General features: G+C 42.6%; 1 protein-coding gene across 8 annotated transcripts in view; it reads right to left on the reverse strand.

The window, feature by feature from the left end:
- FGF14 (fibroblast growth factor 14) overlaps window positions 1-23,470 on the reverse strand; it is a 607,804-nt gene that overhangs the window by 209,759 nt on the left and 374,575 nt on the right. Inside the window, exon 2 of one of the 8 annotated variants that reach the window (XM_073349255.1) lies at window positions 13,436-13,483. The exons of the other annotated variants lie outside the window; for them this stretch is intronic. The gene's annotated coding sequence lies outside the window, so the exon portion shown is untranslated. The remainder of the gene's footprint in view (window positions 1-13,435; window positions 13,484-23,470) is intronic. 8 annotated transcript variants of the gene reach the window in all.

Genomic DNA, 23,470 nt, shown 5'->3' on the forward strand with positions numbered 1-23,470 from the left:
ATCCATTATATTTAAGACTATAAGGAAAAGAGAAGGCAAGGCTTTTTGGTTATCACATAGTCCCAGAGTGGTAAATACCTTCTCCTGGAACACAGAATAGGGTCATTGAGGGCATTTACAACACAGTGGCTCATCATGCCTTTAAGAGCAAATAGGCACACAAAATACCAGCCTGAGGGTATGTCTACACTACGGAATAAGGTCGAATTTATAGAAGTCGGTTTTTTAGAAATTGGTTTTATATATTCGAGTGTGTGTGTCCCCACAGAAAATGCTCTAAGTGCATTAAGAAAAGGAGTACTTGTGGCACCTTAGAGACTAACCAATTTATTTGAGCATGAGCTTTCGTGAGCTACAGCTCACTTCATCGGATGCATGCCGTGCAAACTGTAGCAGACTTTATATATACACAGAGAATATGAAAAAATACCTCCTCCCACCCCACTGTCCAGCTGGTAATAGCTTATCTAAAGTGATCATCAGGTGGGCCATTTCCAGCACAAATCCAGGTTTTCTCACCCTCCACCCCCCCACACAGATTCACTCTCCTGCTGGTGATAGCCCATCCAAAGTGACAACTCTTTACACAATGTGCATGATAATAAAGTTGGGCCATTTCCTGCACAAATCTAGGTTCTCTCACCCCCTCACCCCCCTCCCAAAAACCACACACACAAACTCACTATCCTGCTGGTAATAAAATCCAGCCACGAGGAAGTTTGTGTGGAAGGTTGGTTTTTTATGAGAGTATCCATTTTTGAGAGCTCATTCTTAATCTTTCCCTGTTTGCTGTAGAGGATGTTGATCAGGTGATTCCGCAGTTTCTTTGAGAGCGTGTGGCACAAGCTGTCAGCATAGTCTGTGCTGCATGAAAAAACTTGTACAGATACAGACAGACATCATCTTCCTTTCCAAATGCAAACAGATGGACATCGTACCAAAAGGACTGAAGGTAAAAAATCCATTACAATCTACAAACTTTCGCATGCGTAAGGGCACTTTCATGGAACTTTGTGACTTGCTTTCTCCTGCCCTGAAGCGCATGAATACCAAGATGAGAGCAGCCCTCACAGTCGAGAAGCAAGTGGCGATAGCCCTGTGGAAGCTTGCAACGCCAGACAGCTACCGGTCAGTTGGGAATCAATTTGGAGTGGGCAAATCTACTGTTGGGGCTGCTGTGATGCAAGTAGCCCACACAATCAAAGATCTGCTGATATCAAGGGTAGTGACCCTGGGAAATGTGCAGGTCATAGTGGATGGCTTTGCTGCAATGGAATTCCCTAACTGTAGTGAGGTCATAGACGGAACCCATATCCCTATCTTGGCACCGGAGCACCAAGCCGCCGAGTATATAAACCGCAAGGGGTACTTTTCAATAGTGCTGCAAGCTCTGGTGGATCACAAGAGATGTTTCACCAACATCAACGTAGGATGGCCGGAAAAGGTACATGACGCTCGCATCTTCAGCAACTCTGGTCTGTTTCAAAAGCTGCAGGAAGGGACTTTATTCCCAGACCAAGAACAGACCCGTTGGGGATGTTGAAATGCCTATAGTTATCCTTTGGGACCCAGCCTACCCCTTAATGCCATGGCTCATGAAGCTGTACACAGGCAGCCTGGACAGTAGTCAGGAGCTGTTCAACTACAGGCTGAGCAAGTGCAGAACGGTGGTAGAATGTGCATTTGGACGTTTAAAGGCGCGCTGGCGCAGTTTACTGACTCGCTTAGACCTCAGCAAAACCAATATTCCCACTGTTATTACTGCTTGCTGTGTGCTCCACAATATCTGTGAGAGTAAGGGGGAGACGTTTATGGCGGGGTGGGAGGTTGAGGCAAATCGCCTGGCTGCTGGTTACGCGCAGCCAGACACCAGGGTGGTTAGAAGAGCACAGGAGGGCGCAGTACGCATCAGAGAAGCTTTGAAAACCAGTTTCATGACTGGCCAGGCTACGGTCTGAAAGTTCTGTTTGTTTCTCCTTGACGAAACCCCCCGCCCCTTGGTTCACTCTACTTCCCTGTAAGCTAACCACCCTCCCCTCCTCCCTTCGATCACCGCTTGAAGAGGCAATAAAGTCATTGTTGCTTCACATTCATGCATTCTTTATTCATTCATCACACAAATAGGGGGATGACTACCAAGGTAGCCCAGGAGGGGTGGTGGAGGAGGGAAGGAAAATGCCACACAGCACTTTAAAAGTTTACAACTTTAAAATTTATTGAATGCCAGCCTTCTTTTTTTTGGGCAATCCTCTGTGGCGGGGTGGCTGGTTGACCGGTGGCCCCTCCACCGCATTCTTGGGCGTCTGGGTGTGGAGGCTATGGAACTTGGGGAGGAGGGCGGTTGGTTACACAGGTGCTGTAGTGGCAGTCTGTGCTCCAGCTGCTTTTGCTGCAGCTCCACCATACACTGGAGCATACTGGTTTGATCCTCCAGCAGCCTCAGCATTGAATCCTGCCTCCTCTCATCACACTGCCGCCACATTTGAGCTTCAGCCCTGTCTTCAGCCCGCCACTTACTCTCTTCAGCCCGCCACCTCTCCTCCCGGTCATTTTGTGCTTTCCTGCACTCTGACATTATTTGCCTCCACGCATTCGTCTGTGCTCTGTCAGTGTGGGAGGACAGCATGAGCTTGGAGAACATTTCATCTCGAGTGCGTTTTTTTTTCTTTCTAAGCTTCACTAGCCTCTGGGAAGGAGAAGATCCTGTGATCATTGAAACACATGCAGCTAGTGGAGGAAAAAAAAGGGACAGCGGTATTTAAAAAGACACATTTTATAAAACAGTGGCTACACTCTTTCAGGGTAAACCTTGCTGTTAACATTACATACATAGCACATGTGCTTTCGTTACAAGGTCGCATTTTGCCTCCCCCCACCGCGTGGCTACCCCCTCAACCCTCCCCCCTCCCTGTGGCTAACAGCAGGGAACATTTCTGTTTAGCCACAGGCAAACAGCCCAGCAGGAATGGGCTCCTCTGGGTGTCCCCTGAAGAAAAGCACTCTATTTCAACCAGGTGACCATGAATTATATCTCACTCTCCTGAGGATAACACAGACAGATAAAGAACGGATGTTGTTGGAATGCCAGCAAACATACACTGCAATGCTTTGTTGTACAATGATTCCCCAGTACGTGTTACTGGCCTGGAGTGGTAAAGTGTCCTACCATGAAGGACGCAATAAGGCTGCCCTCCCCAGAAACCTTTTGCAAAGGCTTTGGGAGTATATCCAGGAGAGCCGCGAATACCAGAGCAAAGTAATCCTTTCACATGCTTGCTTTTAAACCATGTATAGTATTTTAAAAGGTACACTCACCGGAGGTCCCTTCTCCGCCTGCTGGGTCCAGGAGGCAGCCTTGGGTGGGTTCGGGGGGTACTGGCTCCAGGTCCAGGGTGAGAAACAGTTCCTGGCTGTCGGGAAAACCGGTTTCTCCGCTTGCTTGCTGTGAGCTATCTACAACCTCCTCCTCCTCATCATCATCTTCTTTGTCCCCAAAACCTGCTTCCGTATTGCCTCCATCTCCATTGAAGGAGTCAAACAACACGGCTGGGGTAGTGGTGGCTGAACCCCCTAAAATGGCATGCAGCTCATCATAGAAGCGGCATGTTTGGGGCTCTGACCCGGAGTGGCCGTTCGCCTCTCTGGTTTTCTGGTAGGCTTGCCTCAGTTCCTTCAGTTTCACGCGGCACTACTTCGGGTCCCTGTTATGGCCTCTGTCCTTCATGCCCTGGGAGATTTTGACAAAGGTTTTGGCATTTCGAAAACTGGAACGGAGTTCTGATAGCACAGATTTCTCTCCCCATACAGCGATCAGATCCCGTACCTCCCGTTCGGTCCATGCTGGAGCTCTTTTGCGATTCTGGGACTCCATCATGGTCACCTCTGCTGATGAGCTCTGCATGGTCACCTGCAGCTTGCCACGCTGGCCAAACAGGAAATGAGATTCAAAAGTTCGCGGTTCTTTTCCTGTCTATCTGGTCAGTGCATCTGAGTTGAGAGTGCTGTCCAGAGCAGTCAAAATGGAGCACTCTGGGATAGCTCCCGGAGGCCAATACCGTCGAATTGTGTCCACAGTACCCCAAATTCGAGCTGGCAAGGCCGATTTAAGCGCTAATCCACTTGTCAGGGGTGGAGTAAGGAAATCGATTTTAAGAGCCCTTTAAGTCGAAATAAAGGGCTTCATTGTGTAGACGGGTGCAGGTTTACATTGATTTAATGCTGCTAAATTCGACCTAAAGTCTTAGTGTAGACCAGGACTGAGGGTCTCTGTAAGTATGTTAATTGATTCTCACCTGAACATCACAAGGTGAGCAGGAAGGATAATTTATTTAAAGGCATAGACACAGAAAAAACACTGTCTGGCAGGATACAAGGGCAGGATGCTGTGCAGCTGACAAAAGGGTCAGAACACTGTTTTTTTCTGTGAATCATGCAATAAAATAATAGAAGAGAAAGCAATTGGGTAAGACTGCATTCTAACTTTGGAAAAGTGAATCTAGATATTTTTATTTAGACAATCATTTATATGTGTTTAAAATCCATCTCTTTCTATTTTCAAATAAACGTTGATTTACAAGTTATGTGGGTCTATGTTTCAAACATCCACAATATCCTTCCTTCTCTGAAGGAGAAAAGCACCTACACTCCTTGCTTGGAGGGACCAGCAAGGTGAATAGTTCTGGAACCTAGGCCATCTGCTCTTGTCTTGGTTCAAGGGCAAGGAATGAGGGACCCTCTCCCAGCAGTGTTGCAAATGTCAATGGCAGGGTGACATTGAGAGATATGGGGGAAATGCTGAGAGATGACGGAGGAACAACAAAGAGATGTGGCCCTGCAGATTGGCACAGTTCAAGGCAACTGTACCTGTCTTTCCCCTACATGGTCCACCAATGCTACCTACTCTAGGCTTCTGGCTTCTCAGCCATCACCTCTCTTGGATCCAGTGTTTCTCTTTCTCTCCTGACTGGGATTTTTCCAGGCTGCATAGTTCCCTGCCTACATTGTGATATTCTCAGTAATCCAGACTGACTAAATGGACGAGTGTCTGTGCTTTGCTTTTCTCTCTCCAGGAACAGACAAGTTAACACACAGCTCTTTATAAGCCAGTACATTTATTCTAAAGTGAAGGCATTACAGAGAAAACATAAAAACTATAAAGGTTCACATAGGCATGCTAAAAAGCTTACCAGAGGTCACCCAGCAGTCTTGTGGGCCCTCAGCAGGCCAAAGGCCTTCCAAACCTTCCCAGAAAAGATCGGGCCCCCCTTGGACAGAAGGTCCTGTCTGGTTGCTGGATCAGAAAGCAAGCCCTGAGTCAGTTTAAACTTGGGCTATTTATCTCAAAGCCCTTTCTTTATCTGTTGGACTCTGAACCAGATCCTCTGCAGGTGGTGCTACCTCTCTGAAGGTGTTATAACCTGAGTTAATTTGCCTAATCACCCCCATCCTCTTAATTTCTGGAAGAGCCATGGTTACCCTTCGCCATGAAATTACATACAATCCCTGTCCCACATGATACATAAACATAACAGTGTAAGATCTCCCAAAGATATTGCAGGAAAATGCCATCTCTGTCACATAGATGGTAACACAGCATATTTACCTACTTCACAGCTGTGCTCCCAGTAAGGCAATGTCTAAATTCTTGAATGCCGTAATGCAGGATCCAGCCTTTAATTAACAATAGTAAAGCACTTTCCACTAGCCCCATGTATAGTGTAGTGTATAGCTGCATCGTCCGAGGAACAGGTCAGAGGGCAGATTGTGTTTGGGGGTCAGATTTTTAAAGCTATGTAGGTGGCTAAATATGCAACTAGGCAATGAGCGGGGTTTACTAAAACACCTAGGTGCCCAAATACTTTTGAAAATCCCACTAAGTGCCTATTATCTGCATCTTTAGGAACCCAAATACCTTTACAAATCTGGCTCAGTTACACAGTCATCCTCCCCTGCCCTCGCCCACTACAGGGACACAGCTCAGTACCTGGGGCAATGTATGTGCCTTTTGCACACCAAGATCAGAAGAAGAGCTCTGTGTAAGCTCAAAAGCTTGTCTCTCTCACCAACAGAAGTTGATCCAATAAAAGATATTACCTCACCCACCCTGTCTTTCTAATTCCTTGGGACCAATTCAGCTACAACACTGCAAACAGTCTTGCACACCAGCACAGTTACACTGACATGCATTGGTGAAAGGGGGTGAAGCCAAGTCTCAACTCACTTGGATGGGAGGGGAAATAGCTGTTCTGCAAAGCTTGTTTCCTCCCCTCATGCTTCAATCCATAATGCAACAGGGCAGGGGAGTAAAGGGGTGCCTTATGGCCCCTTATAGTCCTGCATGGGTACACAGAATGGGCCCCAATCTGACCCTTCAAAATCTTTTCATACAGCAGTGCAACTAATGTTTAAATACTGTGGTGACTGTATATTTGGTTAAGTTTTCAAATATTCTGTCTTGTTCACTGATGGAACACTAGAGCTGGTCTTTAGTGATGGACTGATCCTGCAAGATTCTGAACGATTGGAGAAGGAGTTGGAAATATTTGTGCTCACTTCAAGGTGATGAAGTAAAATTGTGGTTACAATCTGAGCACTGTGTAAGAGGAAAGATCAGAAAGCCAGAGAGTCCATCACAACATGTAATGGGCAGTTGTTTGATGGATGCAACAGACACATTTCATTAGCTGGTTTCAGAGTAGCAGCCGTGTTAGTCTGTATTTGCAAAAAGAAAAGGAGTACTTGTGGCACTTTAGAGACTAACAAATTTATTTGAGCATAAGCTACAGCTCGCTTCATCGGGTGCATGCAGTGGAAAATACAGTGGGGAGATCTTATATACACAGATAACATGAAACAATGGGTGTTACCATACACACTGTAACAAGAGTGATCAGGTAAGGTAAGCTATTACCAGCAGCAGACTGGGGGGGAAGGGTGTGAAGCGGGGGAACCTTATGTAGTGATAATCAAGGTGGGCCAGTTCCAGCAGTTGACAAGAACGTGTGAGGAACAGTGGGGTGGGGAATAAACATGGGGAAATAGTTTTACTTTGTGTAATGACACATCCACTTCCAGTCTTTATTCAAGCCTAAGTTAATTGTATCCAGTTTGCAAATTAATTTCAATTCAGCAGTCTCTCGTTGGAGTCTGTTTTTGAAGTTTTTTTGTTGAAGAATTGCCACTTTTAGGTCTGTAATCGAGTGACCAAAGAGATTGAAGTGTTCTCCAACTGGTTTTTGAATGTTATAATTCTTGACGTCTTATTTGTGTCCATTTATTCTTTTACATAGAGACTGTCCAGTCTGGCCAATGTACATAGCAGAGGGGCATTGCTGGCACATGATGGCATATATCACATTGGTAGATGTGCAGGTGAACGAGCTTCTGATAGTGTGGCTGATGTGATTAGGTCCTATGATGGTGTCCCCTGAATAGATATGTGGACTGCTGGAAATGGCCCACCTTGATTATCACTACATAAGGTTCCTCCCCGCCCCCCTCCGGCTCTCCTGCTGGTAATAGCTCAACTTACCTGATCACTCTTGTTACAGTGTGTATGGTAACACCCATTGTTTCACGTTCTTTGTGTATATAAAATCTCCCCACTGTATTTTCCACTGCATGCATCCAATGAAGTGAGCTGTAGCTCACGAAAGCTTATGCTCAAATAAATTTGTTAGTCTCTAAGGTGACACAAGTACTCCTCTTCTTATTTCATTTGCTGACACTTTCAAAGCTTTGTTTATTTTTAAAACTTTTAGGAGCATTGGGGCAGATTCTAATCTATATATCTCCAAATTAGTAGATTTACACTGGTGGAACAGATTAGAATCTGTCCCATGGTCATTAATTGATGTGATATTGTGGGTTACACTGGCATTAATTAGAAGTGTGCATCCAAAGTGACAACACACTTGATTTGTAGCCCTTCTTCTGGCACCTTTGCAATACTCTGGCAGTGCAAAAAGGCCAGGAAACTGAAACCGGTCTTAACAGGGTAAGTAGGGATTCCTCTAGAACCTAGAGCTACACCGTCTACTCCTAGCTCCATTCCTTCCCCACAGCATTGAGCTCATGGCTGGAAATTCTTGCACTCTGGTGATGGCCCCAGGTTGCATGATGAGGCAATTGCCACACAACACAGGTTATAGCAATCCCAATGCTGCTCAAATTTACAAGAGCTGATCTTGTCTCCAGCTGCCTTCAGGATTGGGGGAGTTGAAAAGCAGTTTTTCATCACCTTTCTTCCCACCCTTGAGAACCAAAGTTAACTGATATATTTCCTAGGATCTGCATTTTGTGCTTTTCTTTGCTTTAAAGCTGACTACTTACTCCTACTGGGTGGTATAAAATGATGAGACAGATCAATATTTTAAGTCCCTTTCTTGCTTTAGAAATAACAAAGCTCCTTCCTTCGCTAAATCAGTAGATATTCAAAGGCATGATAAGACAAATACTTTTATGTATAGGAGCCTGTGAACAATTACATATTATTCCTTCAAAGTTTTTTCTTCACCTGCCCCCAATACTTTATTTGAATTTATATTATTTTCTGTGACGGAAAGCTCACATCTCTTTAGGTTTTCATTGCATCACCATGCTAATATATTGTGTTTGCCTGTTATTGCTTAGTGAAATCTATTACAAAGTCCATAAGAAATACAATTATTAAAATCAGTTCTTTGATCCTCTGCTTAGCTTCCCTTCCTCTGTAATCCCTTTACCAAGTCCTGAGCTGCATCAAAGCTAGCTGTAAATTTTAGCACCCCATTGCATTTTCCCATTTATATTTTTTGTCTGAATTGTAACACCAATTTCAATTATATTTCACATAGACTTTAGACTTTTTGGTAGAAATAACATTCACCACAAATAGCGTAGCTCATGCTGGAAGCTTTTGAAATTTTAACAATTAATACTATGTAGTGAACTTCTTGGTTGATATGTGAGATCTCCTGCTTGCTTTACTCACTACTCCTGTAAATAAGGAAAGCAAGATGTAGTCCACAGTATCTGTCCTGTGTTCTCTCTCAGTCTTGAAGATGTATCAGTATAAAAGTCCTGACCAATACAAGCATATTTAAAGTGTTAAAAATCAGCCCTGTGTTTTCTAAAAGTAAAGAGTACTCAGAGCAGGGGCTGTGTTTTACACTGACATATTGGTTACTAACCTTTATAATATTTACTATTACCAATGATAATAGCATGAATAAGCTTAGCTCAGTGACCTGATTTCTTACCATCATCCTACAAATCTAAATTAGAAAGTATTTGGTCATAAAGATCAATTGTTACTCATCACAATTGTTTGTGATGAGTAACACAGCTCCATAACTTATAGTGCAATTATCTGATTTGCCAGCAGTGGACACTGTTTCACTAGTTATCAACTAAGACATTGCAAGAAAGTCTGCCAGGCAAGTTGGCAAACTTCTGCTTTTACTTCTAAAATGGTGCAGGAGCCTGGATTACCTGTGCTGATCAAAACCTTGGAGAGATTCTGATTTTTTTTGAATTTGTACGTTATCAGACAATGTGAATTTGTTTTTTTATTATATACTGTCTTGTTCAGTATTTCTTCAGTATTTTCATTTTAAATCATAACACATAATGAGTTCAATACTGGCTGTGTGGCACAAAGTGAAAGGCCCCCTCAAAGAAGCATGGGTAGCTAGAGAAGCTGTAATTCTTACAAGTGTCTACTTTGTATTGCTTTTATAAAAATATTTATTACATTTGATGACGTGAACTAATGGGCTCTATCCTGCACATGTACACTAGCAGTCAGGACCAACACTGATCAGCCAATATGTTTCTTTCTTTCATAATGCCATTACTCAAAAGACAAACGGCACACTGTTCCCAGGTCACCCATCCTTTCAGGCCAGGCACCAGCAGGAAGAAGACAATCAGCTAGAAGAACATGTCTGTGAGGCATCTGGAGAGATCTGAGACAGGCAGGGAGCTGATGACAGAGGCCCGGATTCAGGAAAGCATCCCTATTCAAGCAAGCACTTCAGCATGTTTTGGTGCTTCCCTAAATCCGCCTAAGTGTACAAGTGGGTAAAGAGAGGAAGTGAATCAGCTATGACAAAGAGGGTGATTTTGGGGCACTCTACAATGTTTTGGAAGGATTAGCTAAGGATCAGCAATTGGTAGAGGGCTTTAATGCCTGCTGGGGGAAAAATGTGAACTGAAGAAGAGCACTGTAAGGGTTTCATCGCAGATTATATGAATTATCTTCTTAGGAAGTATTACAACATTTAAGGAAATCATCTTCTAATCTCAACATTCAAATAACACTTTAAGCTCCCCACATACATTTCCATTCCTCTATCGAGACTATTATATACATACAATGATCATTACATAGCATGTAATATTTTACTAGTATAATAGTCTGGCAAAAGTGACTGAAGAGTTCTCTCTGTATATCTTAAAGGTCTGACAAAAATGTGTGCAAAGGAGATATCCAAAAAGTCTGCTGTAATAATGCTTTCTCTATTCCAATAGATTTTTTAAATATCTATTTCACACATACTGTACCCTCGAAGTCTGACAAAGAGGTACTTTTTCAGTCATTTTGAACATTTTAAATTCCATTTCAACATTACATTGCATCATATTTTTGTTATCCTCTTCCATTTCACCCCATTTACACGCTTCAGTGTCTCCCTTTTCTCTTTGCATTCTTCCAACCTCCCCTCTGGTTTCTCTTCAGTCATGTTTATTTTTTTTTTAATTTAAAAACCCACCACTCTGTCTTCCTCTCACAAGTCCTCATCACTGTATTTTGAAACCAGCCTCTCCTTTATCTCCTTCTCTCAGCATTAAGGTGAGATCTACACTACAAAGCTATGTCAGTGAGAGGTGTGAAAAAAAAACATATCCTGTAGCCAAAGTAGCTATGCTGGCAAACCCCACAGTGTAGATGCGACTATGCCAACAGAACAGTACTTCTGTTAACAAAGCTAATGTTCAGGAAGGTGGTGTTACCATGCCAGCAGAACTACTTCTGTCATCATTCACTGCATCTACACTAGGGGGCTCTCCTGTTATTCTTTTACCAGTTCAGCTCTACTGGAAAGGCATCTGTAGCATAATAGACAAGCTCTCCAAACTACCTGTGTACACTTGTGTGTATATATATATATGCACACACACACACTGATCTAAGTGGGTCTTAGATCTTTCACTATTTGAAAATCTGGCAGATACTTTAATAAAGCATTTGCCTGTCATCAATGAAGAACCACAGAGAAACACAAGAAGGAGCTGAGCAACCTGAAATAATAATGTTACTTTGTGAAATTCAAGCCACTTTAGTGCTTTAAAGTCAGCTGGGTACGGGCCGGTACTGGCGGCCACTTTTTACCAGTGCGCCATCCTGGCCCGTACCGGCTCACTTTCACCCCTGAGTATAACACTGTTGCAAAAAAAGCAAACATCACTCTGGTGTATATTAGCAGCTGTGTTGTAAGCAAGATACAAGAACTAATTCTTCCATTCTACTCCACGATGGTCAGGCCTCAGCTGGAGTATTGTGTCCAGTTCTGGGTGTCACATTTTAGGAAAGATGTGGACAAATTGGAGAAAGTCCAGAGGAGAGCAACAAAAATGATCAAAGGTCTAGAAAACATGATCTGTGAGGGAAGATTGAAAAAACTGGGTTTGGTTAGTCTGGAGAAGAGAAGGCTGCGAGGGGACATGATAACAGTTTTCAAGTACATAAAAGGTTGTTATAAGGAGCAGGGTGAAAAATTGATCTCGTTAACCTCTGAGGATAGGAAAAGAAGCAATGGGCTTAAATTGCAGCAAGGGAGGTTTAGGAAGGACATTAGGAAAACTTCCTGTCAGAGTATTTAAGCACTGGAACAAATTGCCTAGGGAGGTTGTGGAATCTCCATCATTGGAGGTTTTTAAGGAGAGGTTAGACAAACACCTCTTAGGAATGGTGTAAGTATTATGTAGTCCTGCCTTGAGTGCAGAGGACTGGATTAGATGACCTACTGAGGTCCCTTCCAGTCCTACACTTCTATGATTCCCCAGATTTAGTAATTTCTCCAGCTCCTGTTTTTGTTTCCTTAAAGAATACTGGATGCAATTCCCATGTGAAGTTGCTTTCAATCCATATTTTAAAACATGTGGGTTAGATTGTGGCATTTAACTACAGCTATGAAAATTCGACAGCCCTGAGAAGGGGAGGGTGTGTAGCTGCTCTACCCCAAGAAGCACTCCACAGGGATTGTGTGCAATGTCTCCTAAAGCTTCCTGGCATGAAGAGGGAGTTTGCATACTGAACTATCCTTTGGGATGGTGCCACCTGTCCTCTTGTGACTGACCAGCTCAGTGGGTCAGTTTGGGTGGGGGAGAAAAATGATCCCACCTCTTCCCTGCTACCCTTAGGGCTGCACATTTGGGTTGCAAAAAGGGAACAGTGCAGGATTGTCAAATCCCTGGCCATTTAGTTGGGAGGGTACAATGGGGCGGGAGGGGTGAAGGCTGCTTGTACACCCATGCTAGCGACCAGAGCAATCTGGTCCTGAAAGTTCAGAATACTCTATATAGCATACATCTGAGAGATATGTTGTCAACATAAATACATGTGCAGGAAAGGCTACAAGATTAAAACAGGGTTCCCATTCAGAAGATGGGCAGGGTAATCCAATAGCTCCATTCCACATCTACTGTCTATGATTGTCTGCCTGTATTTGTAGTTTCTTCTTCCCTCTTTGGCTGTTTTTCTTTTTCTTTTTTGTTTTTTGAAGGAGGGCCTGAAGGAAGTAGTGATCCTCAGGTCTAAGTAACTGCATATATGAAAGTCAGTGAGGAAATTCTTTTCAAGCGTTGTCAGTGCCTCTCAAACTATTCAAAAGAAAGAGCTATTACTAGCTTTCAACAATTATTATAGCAGTGCTTGAGTATTTTAAAACCAAGCAAGGAAATCCAAGATATTGCAGGTGATATAAAAATAGAAAAGCCTAGTTTACATTTCTTGGAGATTATTACGCTGTTTGAATTTTGTCACATACCTTGCAGTAACTAACAAGAGCACTAATTAAAAGATTATGTAGAGTAGTTTTAATATGCAGGTCTTAAAATGTTATGAATTATCAAGCATTACTGACTTTGACATATGGCTTAGGTGTCAGTATATATAAAATGTAACTTCACATGTTGCAACTAGCAATTTTTCCTGAGCATTTGGTGATGTTATGGCCTTCAGAATATCTCTTTATATGGATTTCATCTTTCTTCCTGTTGCACTTAGTTCAGGATTCTGATATACTAGAAACTCAAGGTTCTGAGCAGGTACAGTATATACCATATATTTGTTAAACAAACAACAGGTAAAAGCTAAGAGCAAACACTAGACAGTAAGAAGCCCATATGAACCAATAAAAATCTACATTTAAGTGACAATGACAAAACTTACCGAATCACAGGGTAAAAGAGTTTGCTGTGTAATTCATCAGTCATGTCTCTATAATAGATAATTTAGGTCTAAGGTTAACTTAAATAGACAATACTCATCAAATATTCACTTATCTCATCTTAGCCACTAATACGGTATAAATGGAATTTACTATTTCACAGATAAAAAGGACAAATTAGGGACAGTGGGGAACAGTTCAGCCATATTTAAAAAGCAAGTGTGATATCCTCAAATACAGGCATGTCTGAATTGGTTAAAGGACCCCATCCTTCAGTCCTAATTCAGGCAAAAGTCTTGTTGAAGATGGAAATTTTGCCTGTAGGATCGAGCTCTATAAACCCTGGGATACATGTCTAGAAATCCTAGTGTCAAACATGTGTAACTGCAGCATCACTGTAGATGCAGGTACATGGGGTATGGAGTGTGTGCAGCTCTGCAGCATAGACTCTCAGAGGCTGGCTTGGCTAACATGTGCCCCTGGGCATGCAAAGTAAGACATGAGTGCACGTTGCTCTATAGATGTCATCTAAGTAGTCAAGAGAACTAAAATGTTATTAGGCTGTTTCGACACTACACTACTTTTTCTTCCAATTTAGTGTAACCTAATCCTCTTCAGAAGAAGTCTAGATGAAAGAGTGGTTAAAATGGCCTCCACAGATCTGCTAATACTCCCACCATTGCTACCATTGGTGCAGCTGCACTAGTGAGAATTTTTTTTAAAACAAGGCCCGCTGTCCACAGGTTTATGAACCCACACATGGAAACTCTGAATTAAGGAATGGGGAAACATATTTAATATGGTCACTCAAATGACTAATATCTTTTCATATAGTTAAGCTACGTTTTTTCCCTACGTTTCTTCTCCCAACCCTCATTCCCACCCCTAAACATATGCAATATTTTGGAGCAGATTTCTAAAGAAATAAGAGACACAAGAACTGATAGAAAAAAGTGATCAGAAATTATGAGAGAAGCAGAGTATTAACAGTTTTTCAACTCACTATCTTTGAAATACGAAATAAAGGCTTTGTCTGCTATATTATATAGTTTTTGATTAACAGTAATGAAAAGTATTGTTTTGGCAACCACACATTCTTTACATACATAAAAGGCTAGGATCCTTTTTTCATATAACTCCCACAGATCAATGTCAGGATATGGCTCTAATTTTTTTGTAATGTTTATATAGAGATCTGAGATGTTACAGAGTGAAAAGTACTGTTTAAGTGTAAGACATTTTCTATTAATGCAACAGAGACAGGCTGTGAATATAAGGCATATAGATTTTCAAAGTGTGTTCCCTAGTTCATACCAAGATCTATATTAAAATGCTATATAATTAAAATGCACTTGTCCTTTTTTGCAAGTACAGTGCTTCAGTCCTTTGTACGTAGCTGCGATAACTGTGTTAATCGTAAAAGTATTTAATTATTAATTACAAAAAATATCCAGTAGAACTCAGAAATCTTCAGCAATAAAATGTGTTACACACAAAAGAGCACCAAACATTAGAACACAGAGTTAGGGATGTTACCTTCTTCTTCCTCCCCCATCCAACAGGCAAGCAATTTCATTTGCCAGTATGGCTTTGAATACTGTCTTCATGTCCGTGGCTCACAAAGTTACCTCTCTGCTCAACCACATCCAGACTAAAATCTTGACCTGTCTTTCTGACATGTTTTTGTGGATGTCTAGCCTCAAAATGAAACTTTATGTGGCCAAAACACAGCTGCTGATCTTTTCCCTGGAACTCTCTATTTTCCTCTGTTGCGGTGGACAATACCACTGTTCTCCCTGTCACTCGGATCCATAGTCCTAGCTTCAACTTTGAACTGACCCTCTCTTTCCCTCCTCTCCCACATCCAGTGAGTATAAATCTCGCCACTTCTTCCTGTATATCTCCACAATCAATGTTTCCTTTCTATCCACACTGCCAAAACTCTTGTCTAATCCCTCAGCATCTCGCACCTTTACTACTCTGAGCTCCTCTTCTCTAGCCTTGACGCCTGCAACCTCACTGCCCTTAAGCCCATTCAAAATGACTGCTAAAGTCTTCTTCCTGACTCAGTCTGTCATTCCTCTTTTACGTCCCTCCACTAGTTTCCCCCTCTTGGAGCTCAGATTTCTTGTCCTTACTTTCCACACCCTTCACAGTTTAGCTCGGCCTGGCCTATCTGACCTTTTATCTTAGCGCAAGGTAAACTGCCACCTTCACTCTGTTAATGATGCCAGCCTCGAGTACCCTGATTCTCTACTTCTCAACAACCATTTTCACACTCTATCTCATCCTGGTCCCTACAAGTGCGAAAAGCTCCCAATACAAATCCATAAGGCCCCCATCTTATCCTTCTTCGGGTCCTTTCTGAAAACTCACCCTTTTCTCCAATGCATGTAGTAAACTGCAACTTGACAATAAGTCAAGTGTCAAGTTGTGTTACTGCTCCTCAAAGGCCAAGAGTTGTGCACATCCTTTTTTATTCTTCACCTCACCTCAACCCATTTCTAATGTCTTGTCTTTTATATTTTAGCTCTTTAGAGCAAGGTCTGTCATTTTCAATATGTTTGTACAGCACAATGGGTCCCCGATCTCATTGGCCTCCAGGTACTTCCACAATACAAACGTTAATTAACAATTCTTTATAATTATAAGGTGGGGATAGGGAGAGACAGATCAGGAAAACAAAAAATAAATTTAAAGCTGTCTGAGAAGCACATTTTGAGTCTTTTGATTCTCCCTTAGTATTTGCTGCAATCATTGGGACATTCTTCTGTATGTTAAATGAAAGAAATAGTAATATTTCCTCCAGGTATGTATGTGAGAGTTAGAAAAGACAGAATAACCTGTTGCTACATTTCAAAATAATCTCTCTTCCGGGTACGCTAATGTAAATAAAAGGAAAGTAATGGTACATAGATTAAATAGAACCAAAATTAAGGGCCAACTTACTCAGAAATTTAGGAGTAAGGCATGTGAAATGTCAGCCTCCACCCCTCCACACACACTAACCACCTGGCCACAGAAACAACAGTGGCAGTCTTTACACTCCAAAAAATGGCATTAGTCTCTGGCACAGTTCTCTCAATAATTATATTAAAAATGTGTCCCTTCTCTTCTCTACAGCACGGATTCAATCCAAGACCCAAGACTGTTAACATTCCCCATGCTTTCAAAAGCCAGAGGTGCAAATAATCAAATATTTATTTCCCCTTGGATGAATGGAATGTATATTCCTGTTTTTGTGTCTTTTTGTAACTTAAGGTTTTGCCTAGAGGGATTCTCTATGTGTTGAATCTGATTACCCTGTAAGGTATTTACCATCATGATTTTACAGAGGTGATTCTTTTACTTTTTCTTCAATTAAAATTCTTCTTTTAAGAACCTGATTGCTTTTTCATTGTTTTAAGATCCAAGGGTTTGGGTCTGTGTTCACCTATGCAAACTGGTGAGGATTTTTCTCAAGCCTTCCCCAGGAAAGGGGGTGTAGGGTTTGGGAGGATTTTGGGGGGAAAGACGTTTCCAAGCGGGCTCTTTCCCGGTTATATATTTGTTAGATGCTTGGTGGTGGCAGCAGTAAAGTCCAAGGGCAAAAGGTAAAATAGTTTGTACCTTGGGGAAGTTTTAAGCTGGTGAGAATAAGCTTCGGGGTTCTTTCATGCAGGTCCCCACATCTGTACCCTAGAGTTCAAAGTGGGGAAGGAACCTTGACATAGTGTGGGGCCCAAAACTGGACACAGTACTCCAGATGAGGCCTCACCAGTGTCGAATAGAGGGGAACGATCACGTCCCTCGATCTGCTGGCAATGCCCCTACTTATACATCCCAAAATGCCATTGGCCTTCTTGGCAACAAGGGCACACTGTTGACTCATATCCAGCTTCTTGTCCACTGTAACCCCTAGGTCCTTTTCTGCAGAACTGCTGCCTAGCCATTCGGTCCCTAGTCTGTAGCAGCGCATGGGATTCTTCCGACCTAAGTGCAGGACTCTGCACTTGTCCTTGTTGAACATCATCAGATTTCTTTTGGCCCAATCCTCTCATTTGTCTAGGTCCCTCTGTATCCTAACCCTACCCTCCAGCGTATCTACCTCTCCTCCCAGTTTAGTGTCACCTGCAAACTTGCTGAGGGTGCAATCCACACCATCCTCCAGATCATTTATGAAGATATTGAACAAAACCAGCCAGAGGACCGACCCTTGGGGCACTCCACTTGATACCGGATGCCAACTAGACATGGAGCTATTGATCACTACCCGTTGAGCCCGACAATCTAGCCAGCTTTCTATCCAGCTTTAATCCATTCATCCTTCCGTGGCCTTGCACCCCAGGCCTCCCCTGGGGCAATATCACACCAGGCCATTCCTACTTCTGCGCTGCTGCTGGCAGTGGTGCTGCCTTCAGAGCTGGGCACCCAGCCAGCAGCCACTGCTGTCCGGCCACCCAGCCAGTGCTTAATTTGTGCCAGGGCTGAGCTCCAGCATGTCTTTTATTACACATTAAGCACTAGGGCACCCCCTGACCACGGTGCCCTGGGCAGTCGCCCATGTTGCCCTCCTCTAAAGATGGACCTGAGGGTAGTGAAATAATATATTTTCACAATTGAAAGTGGTCAGTCCATCAGTTTCACTTTTCAGTGGAATACCAAAATTGAAAACAAACAGAATTAAATGTATGGAAATCTTTAACAGCAAACATGTCATTGGTAAAAATAAGGTGCTGGTAAGGAAATGTTTAATTAACGTATGATTTTATCCTGACAATATACTTTTAGCTTTCTTTGCCTCTGTGCTTCATAAAATGAAATATAGTTAGGCTTTTATGCATATCAGGGAATGGTACCAAAGTAGTGGTGTTTTGAAGCAAGATATTTAAAGTTTGGGAAATCATGTCATCTGTAAAGTCCCCAAATGTGATCCTGAGTATTGACAATCTTTCCTGGGAATTAGAATTTTTATTTACTTAGGACAAAATCAGACAAACAGTACATTTAAAACAGAAGGGAACATACAGTTCAGTATATTAAGTAAATTACAAACTCTGGGTTCAATTTGTGGTTCTCCCATGCCAGCTTTGGTGTTTTAAAGGAATGCTGAAGTCACCTTAACTAGCCACAAGGAAATGCCTCCAGTATAGGGGGTGTCATGACATGGCTGTACCTAGCTCTACATCAACCGCCCACAACTGTCCTTGACAGAGAGGGCATTCCTGGGGAAATGAGCTCTGGGTGGACTGCTCTCTGGCTGTTCACAGATGCCAGACAGTTCCTTGGCAGCTAGGGGCCAGAAAGGGCAGCTGTGACTGTTCTACACCAGGCCCAGAACAGGGGAGGGAAAGAGGTGGGATAAAGCCACCTTTGCCCCTCCCTAACCCTGGTTCTCCTACCAAGCTCTGGTCAGTTGAAACAATGACTTGTGCTCTCCATTCCCAAAGAAAACAGAGGGAATGTGGCTTTCATTAACATAATACATTTTATATTTTTAAAAGGTCATAAATCTGTAACCATCCTCCGCTGTGACTGTTGATTAAATTTGAGAAGCCTCCTTAAAGAGGGATTAATAAAAGCACTTAAATTTCACTCGTCACATCTATTTTAGCTAAATAATTCTTTGTTGAAACTGTTACCTTTCAGTCTTTCAGGATGATTCAGTCTTTAGAATATTCAGAAATGTGAGATTTAATACAGGATAATAATCTCTTGAAGGGCAATGAATAATGATTTTACTGAGTATCCTGAGCAACTGGAATGATGTATAATTGATTGAAGATTAAAAGTTCCCTTGTTTGATTAGGAAGTACTTTACCAATCTACTCAGTGAGCAATCTTGGTTTGTCAATGAACTGAAGAAGGTTATTCCTAATAGAGATGATGAAATCTACTCCCTTTCTCACTCTTCTTTGTATTCAATTCCTCTCTCTCTCTCTCTCTCTCTCATCCCCACACTACTTTCTCCTTACCTTTCCCTCCCCTTTACAGCTACATTTATATGATCCCCAATCCTCCCTCTCTCCTTCCTTCTTCGGAGTATAATCAGCTCTCTGGCTGGAGCTAGTGTATTCCATTGTTCATCCTGCCCCTATGCTCCCTACAATATTTCCCCACTCTTCTCACTGAACTTCCTCATATGATATTCCAAAATGCACTGGGTACCTCTGACCCTGCAACATATAATTTTAAGACACAGGGACTGACCCAACAGATATTGCTGACCAGTTGTGACCACAATGGAGCTTGAAAGTTAAAACAGAGCTTGAATCAAATATGTATGCTACGGAGAAGGGAGATGAAGTTAATTAACTAAACCAGTGGTTCTCAACCATGGGTCCGGCGCCCCCTTGGGGGGCCGCGATCATGTTCCAGGAGGTCCACCAAACATGGCCAGTGTTGGATTCACTGGGGCCCACGCAGAGATGAAAGTAAGCTGGTACTGTCTGGTACGGCGTACCAGCAAGAGCCAGTATGCCATGCCGGACCAGCTTCCCCAGCGATGATTTAAAGGGCATGGGGCTCCAGCGGCTGCAGGGAGCCCCAGGCCCTTTAAATCACTGCCGGAGCCTGGACGCTGCTACCCCAGGATAGCAGAGGCAGGGGTCCTGCAGAGATTTAAAGGGCCCAGAGCTCTACGGCGGCCGGAGCTCCAGGCCCTTCAATTCGCTCCTGAGCCCTGGGGCTCTCAGCTGCCTCTGCAGCTGGTAGCTCCGGGGTGATTTAAAGGCCCTGGGGCTCCCAGCCACAGCCGGAGCCCCGCCTCTTCCGGTCGAGGCCACACCTCTTCAGGTTGAGGCCACGCCCCCTCATGACTCCGGCATACTGGTAAATCCTTTAAATTACTTTCACGCCTGGGCCCACAGCAGAAAGCCAAGCCCCACTGCATGGGGCTGAAGCCTGGGGCCCTGAGCCCTGCCACCCCGGGCTGAAGCCAAAGCCTGAGCAACTTAGCTTCGCAGGAGCCCTTGTGGCATGGGGCCCCAGGCAGCTGCCTTGCTTGCTACCCCATAATGCTGGCCCTGTCTTTTATATACAGTTGTTGTGGCATAGGTGGTGTCAAGGTTCCTTCCCCATTCTGAATTCTAGGGCACAGATGGGGGGGACCTGCATGAAAGACCCCCTAAGCTTATTCTTACCAGCTTAGGTTAAAACTTCCTCAAGGTACAAACTTTGCCTTGTCCTTGAACCCTTCTGCCACCACCAAGCATGTTAAACAAAGAACAGGGAAAGAGCCCACTTGGAGATGTGTTTCCACCAAAATATCCCCCCAAATCCTACACCCCCTTTCCTGGGGAAGGCTTGAGAAAAATCCTTACCAATTTGCATCGGTGAACACAGACCCAAACCCTTGGATCTTAAGAACAATGAAAAATCAATCAGGTTCTTAAAAGAAGAATTTTAATTAAAGAAAAAGTAAAAGAATCACCTCTGTAAAATCAGGATGGTAAATACCTTACAGGGTAATCAGATTCATAACATAGAGAATCCCTCTATAAGTTACAAAAAGACACAAAAACAGGAATATACATTCCATCCAGCACAACCTATTTTACCAGCCATTTAACAAAAGGAAATCTAATGCATTTCTAGCTAGATTACTTACTAATTTAACAGAAGTTCTGAGGAGTTCTGAACAGCATTTCTGATCTGTTCCCAGCAAAAGCATCACACAGACAGACAGACCCTTTGTCCCTCCCCCTGCCCAGCTTTGAAAGTATCTTGTCTCCTCATTGGTCATTTTGGTCAGGTGCCAGCGAGGTTATCTTAGCTTCTTAACACTTTATAGGTGAAGGGGTTTTGCCTCTGGCCAGGAGGGATTTTGTAGCACTGTATACAGAAAGGTGGTTACACTTCCCTTTATATTTATGACAGGTGGGCTGTGGAGTTTTTACAGCGTGTTCGCAGGGGGCCTCAGAAAGAAAAAGGTTGAGAACCCCTGAACTAAACCAAACCTTCTAAAACATTTAGTTCAGTGTTTGGGTTGAGGGGTTCAGTCTGGTTCTTATTTCGTAATCGCTAGTTTGCTCACCCCCTGTAGAGTTCCTGAGAACTGCATAGACAAGATCATCAAAGCCACACAGAGAATGAAAAATGGACATGACTTCCCAGCAAATTAGTCATATATATATATATATATATATATATATATAATAAATCAATTGGAATATAAATATTGTACTTACATTTCAGTGTACAATATAGAATATAAAGGAGTATAAACAAGTCATTGTCTGTATGAAATTTTAGTTTATACTGATTTTGCTAGTGCTTTTTATGGAGCCTGTTGTAAAACGAGGCAAATAGCAAGATGAGTCGATGTATCCCCTGGAAGACCTCTGCGAACCCCCAGCAGTGAGTGTATTTGAGTAAATATTCATTATCCTGGGAGGTAATGTGTCCAATCCTTTGGGATTGGTAGAATATTCTTATATGATGAATAAGATTTTCAGTAACCCTCATTATATTTGACTTGGGTGTCTGGGTGGAGGCCTAAGGCTGGATTGCTTTAAAGGAACTGTGTTGTTGGTGCTGGGTAACTAGTAAGGTATTATAGAAGCTGTTTTGTGCTGGTTTGGTAAATCTAAGTATCAGAATATCCACCATCTTTGGGGATTGTCTGCCCCTTCTTTGCAGTTTACCCTAATTGAGTAACCTCAGTGTGGCTCCCCTGGGACTCTGGTCACACATACCAACAGTGACACGTGAGATTTAAACCATATTTAACACTACCAATGAATTACAACAGCATTACAAATGACACCTTCCAGGCACATATACCCTCTACAGTGCCTAATTCACACAACTGTAACCACTTAAATATGGCCTGCTATACTAATCTTAATGGTGATTTAATAGTGGTATAAATTACACATCAGGTGCAAATGGGAAAGTAGTGTAGTGAGGTAATTGGCTCCAATTTGTCATGAAAAACAACCTCTTTCAAAGGAGCTCTAGTGAGTCCACACCTGGAATACTTCATGCTGTGGTGGACACCTCAACACGAAAAATATACAGGCAAACATTTTCAGAAGTAGGAGTCTAAAGTCCATATTTAGGCACCTGACGGTGGGATTTTCAAAAAGCATCTAGGGGCTTGTCTTGATAGTTAGTGCACTGTAAATCTACAGCACGCTACACACTAGCTATCCATGTGGACCCTGACACACACTGAAAGTTCTCTAGTGCACTTCACTTTACTCCACTTTAAATGGTAGGGAACTTTTAATATGTGCTAGCTTGGGTCCACATGGATAGTTACTGCACAACACATTAGTGTGCTGTAAATATATCCTCCAGCGTGCCGCACTCTGTTTGTCTACACGAGTCCTAAGTAACTTAGGACTGGAGCTCAGTTTCCATTGGATCAACAGCTGTGCAATGTTGCTGTATTTTGTTACAGCACGTGCAATGTTTTGGCAGAGGTGATTGGGCAGCATTCATGTTGAAGCAATTCTTGTGTGTCTAAAGTTTACAAACAATTTTGGGATCCTTTACTATGAAAGAAATTACTGGTACAGAGGTATATGATGCTAGTATTCTATTACAAAGTATACACAAGTATTTAGAAATTTAAAAACCTAATTTAATGAATGAAAGATTTCCTTTTACCAAATATAAAGGGAAATATCTGTCACCGTGGCATATGCAGGATCTCTTTAAAAAGAGGCTTTGAAATATTCATTAAGGATGAATGAGTGCTTCACTGAACCTGTCCTCTTGGTCCATAGGAAGAGATTCACATTTTCTTAACAAGTAAGAATGTTTGCACATAAACATGGGTTTGATTTGTTCACTGAACAGTTTGCTCAATTATTTTGAATATTGGAATTGGATAATCAAATTGTCTGGGAAACTATGGACGTGGAATATTCATGAGTAAGAACAGCTTCCTAAATTTTGTGTTATTGTTTTTGAATGCTCTTTCATGATAGCTTATTATATAGCAATTATCATGACAGCACTTGCAGTTTATATATGCTGTAGTTTAAAAAGGGCCCAAAACTTGTCCTCATGGATATTAATGGCAAAACTTCCACTGATTTTGATGCAAC

This window comes from Lepidochelys kempii, chromosome 1 (assembly GCF_965140265.1).
Source record: "Lepidochelys kempii isolate rLepKem1 chromosome 1, rLepKem1.hap2, whole genome shotgun sequence".
NCBI lineage: Eukaryota > Metazoa > Chordata > Testudines > Cheloniidae > Lepidochelys > Lepidochelys kempii.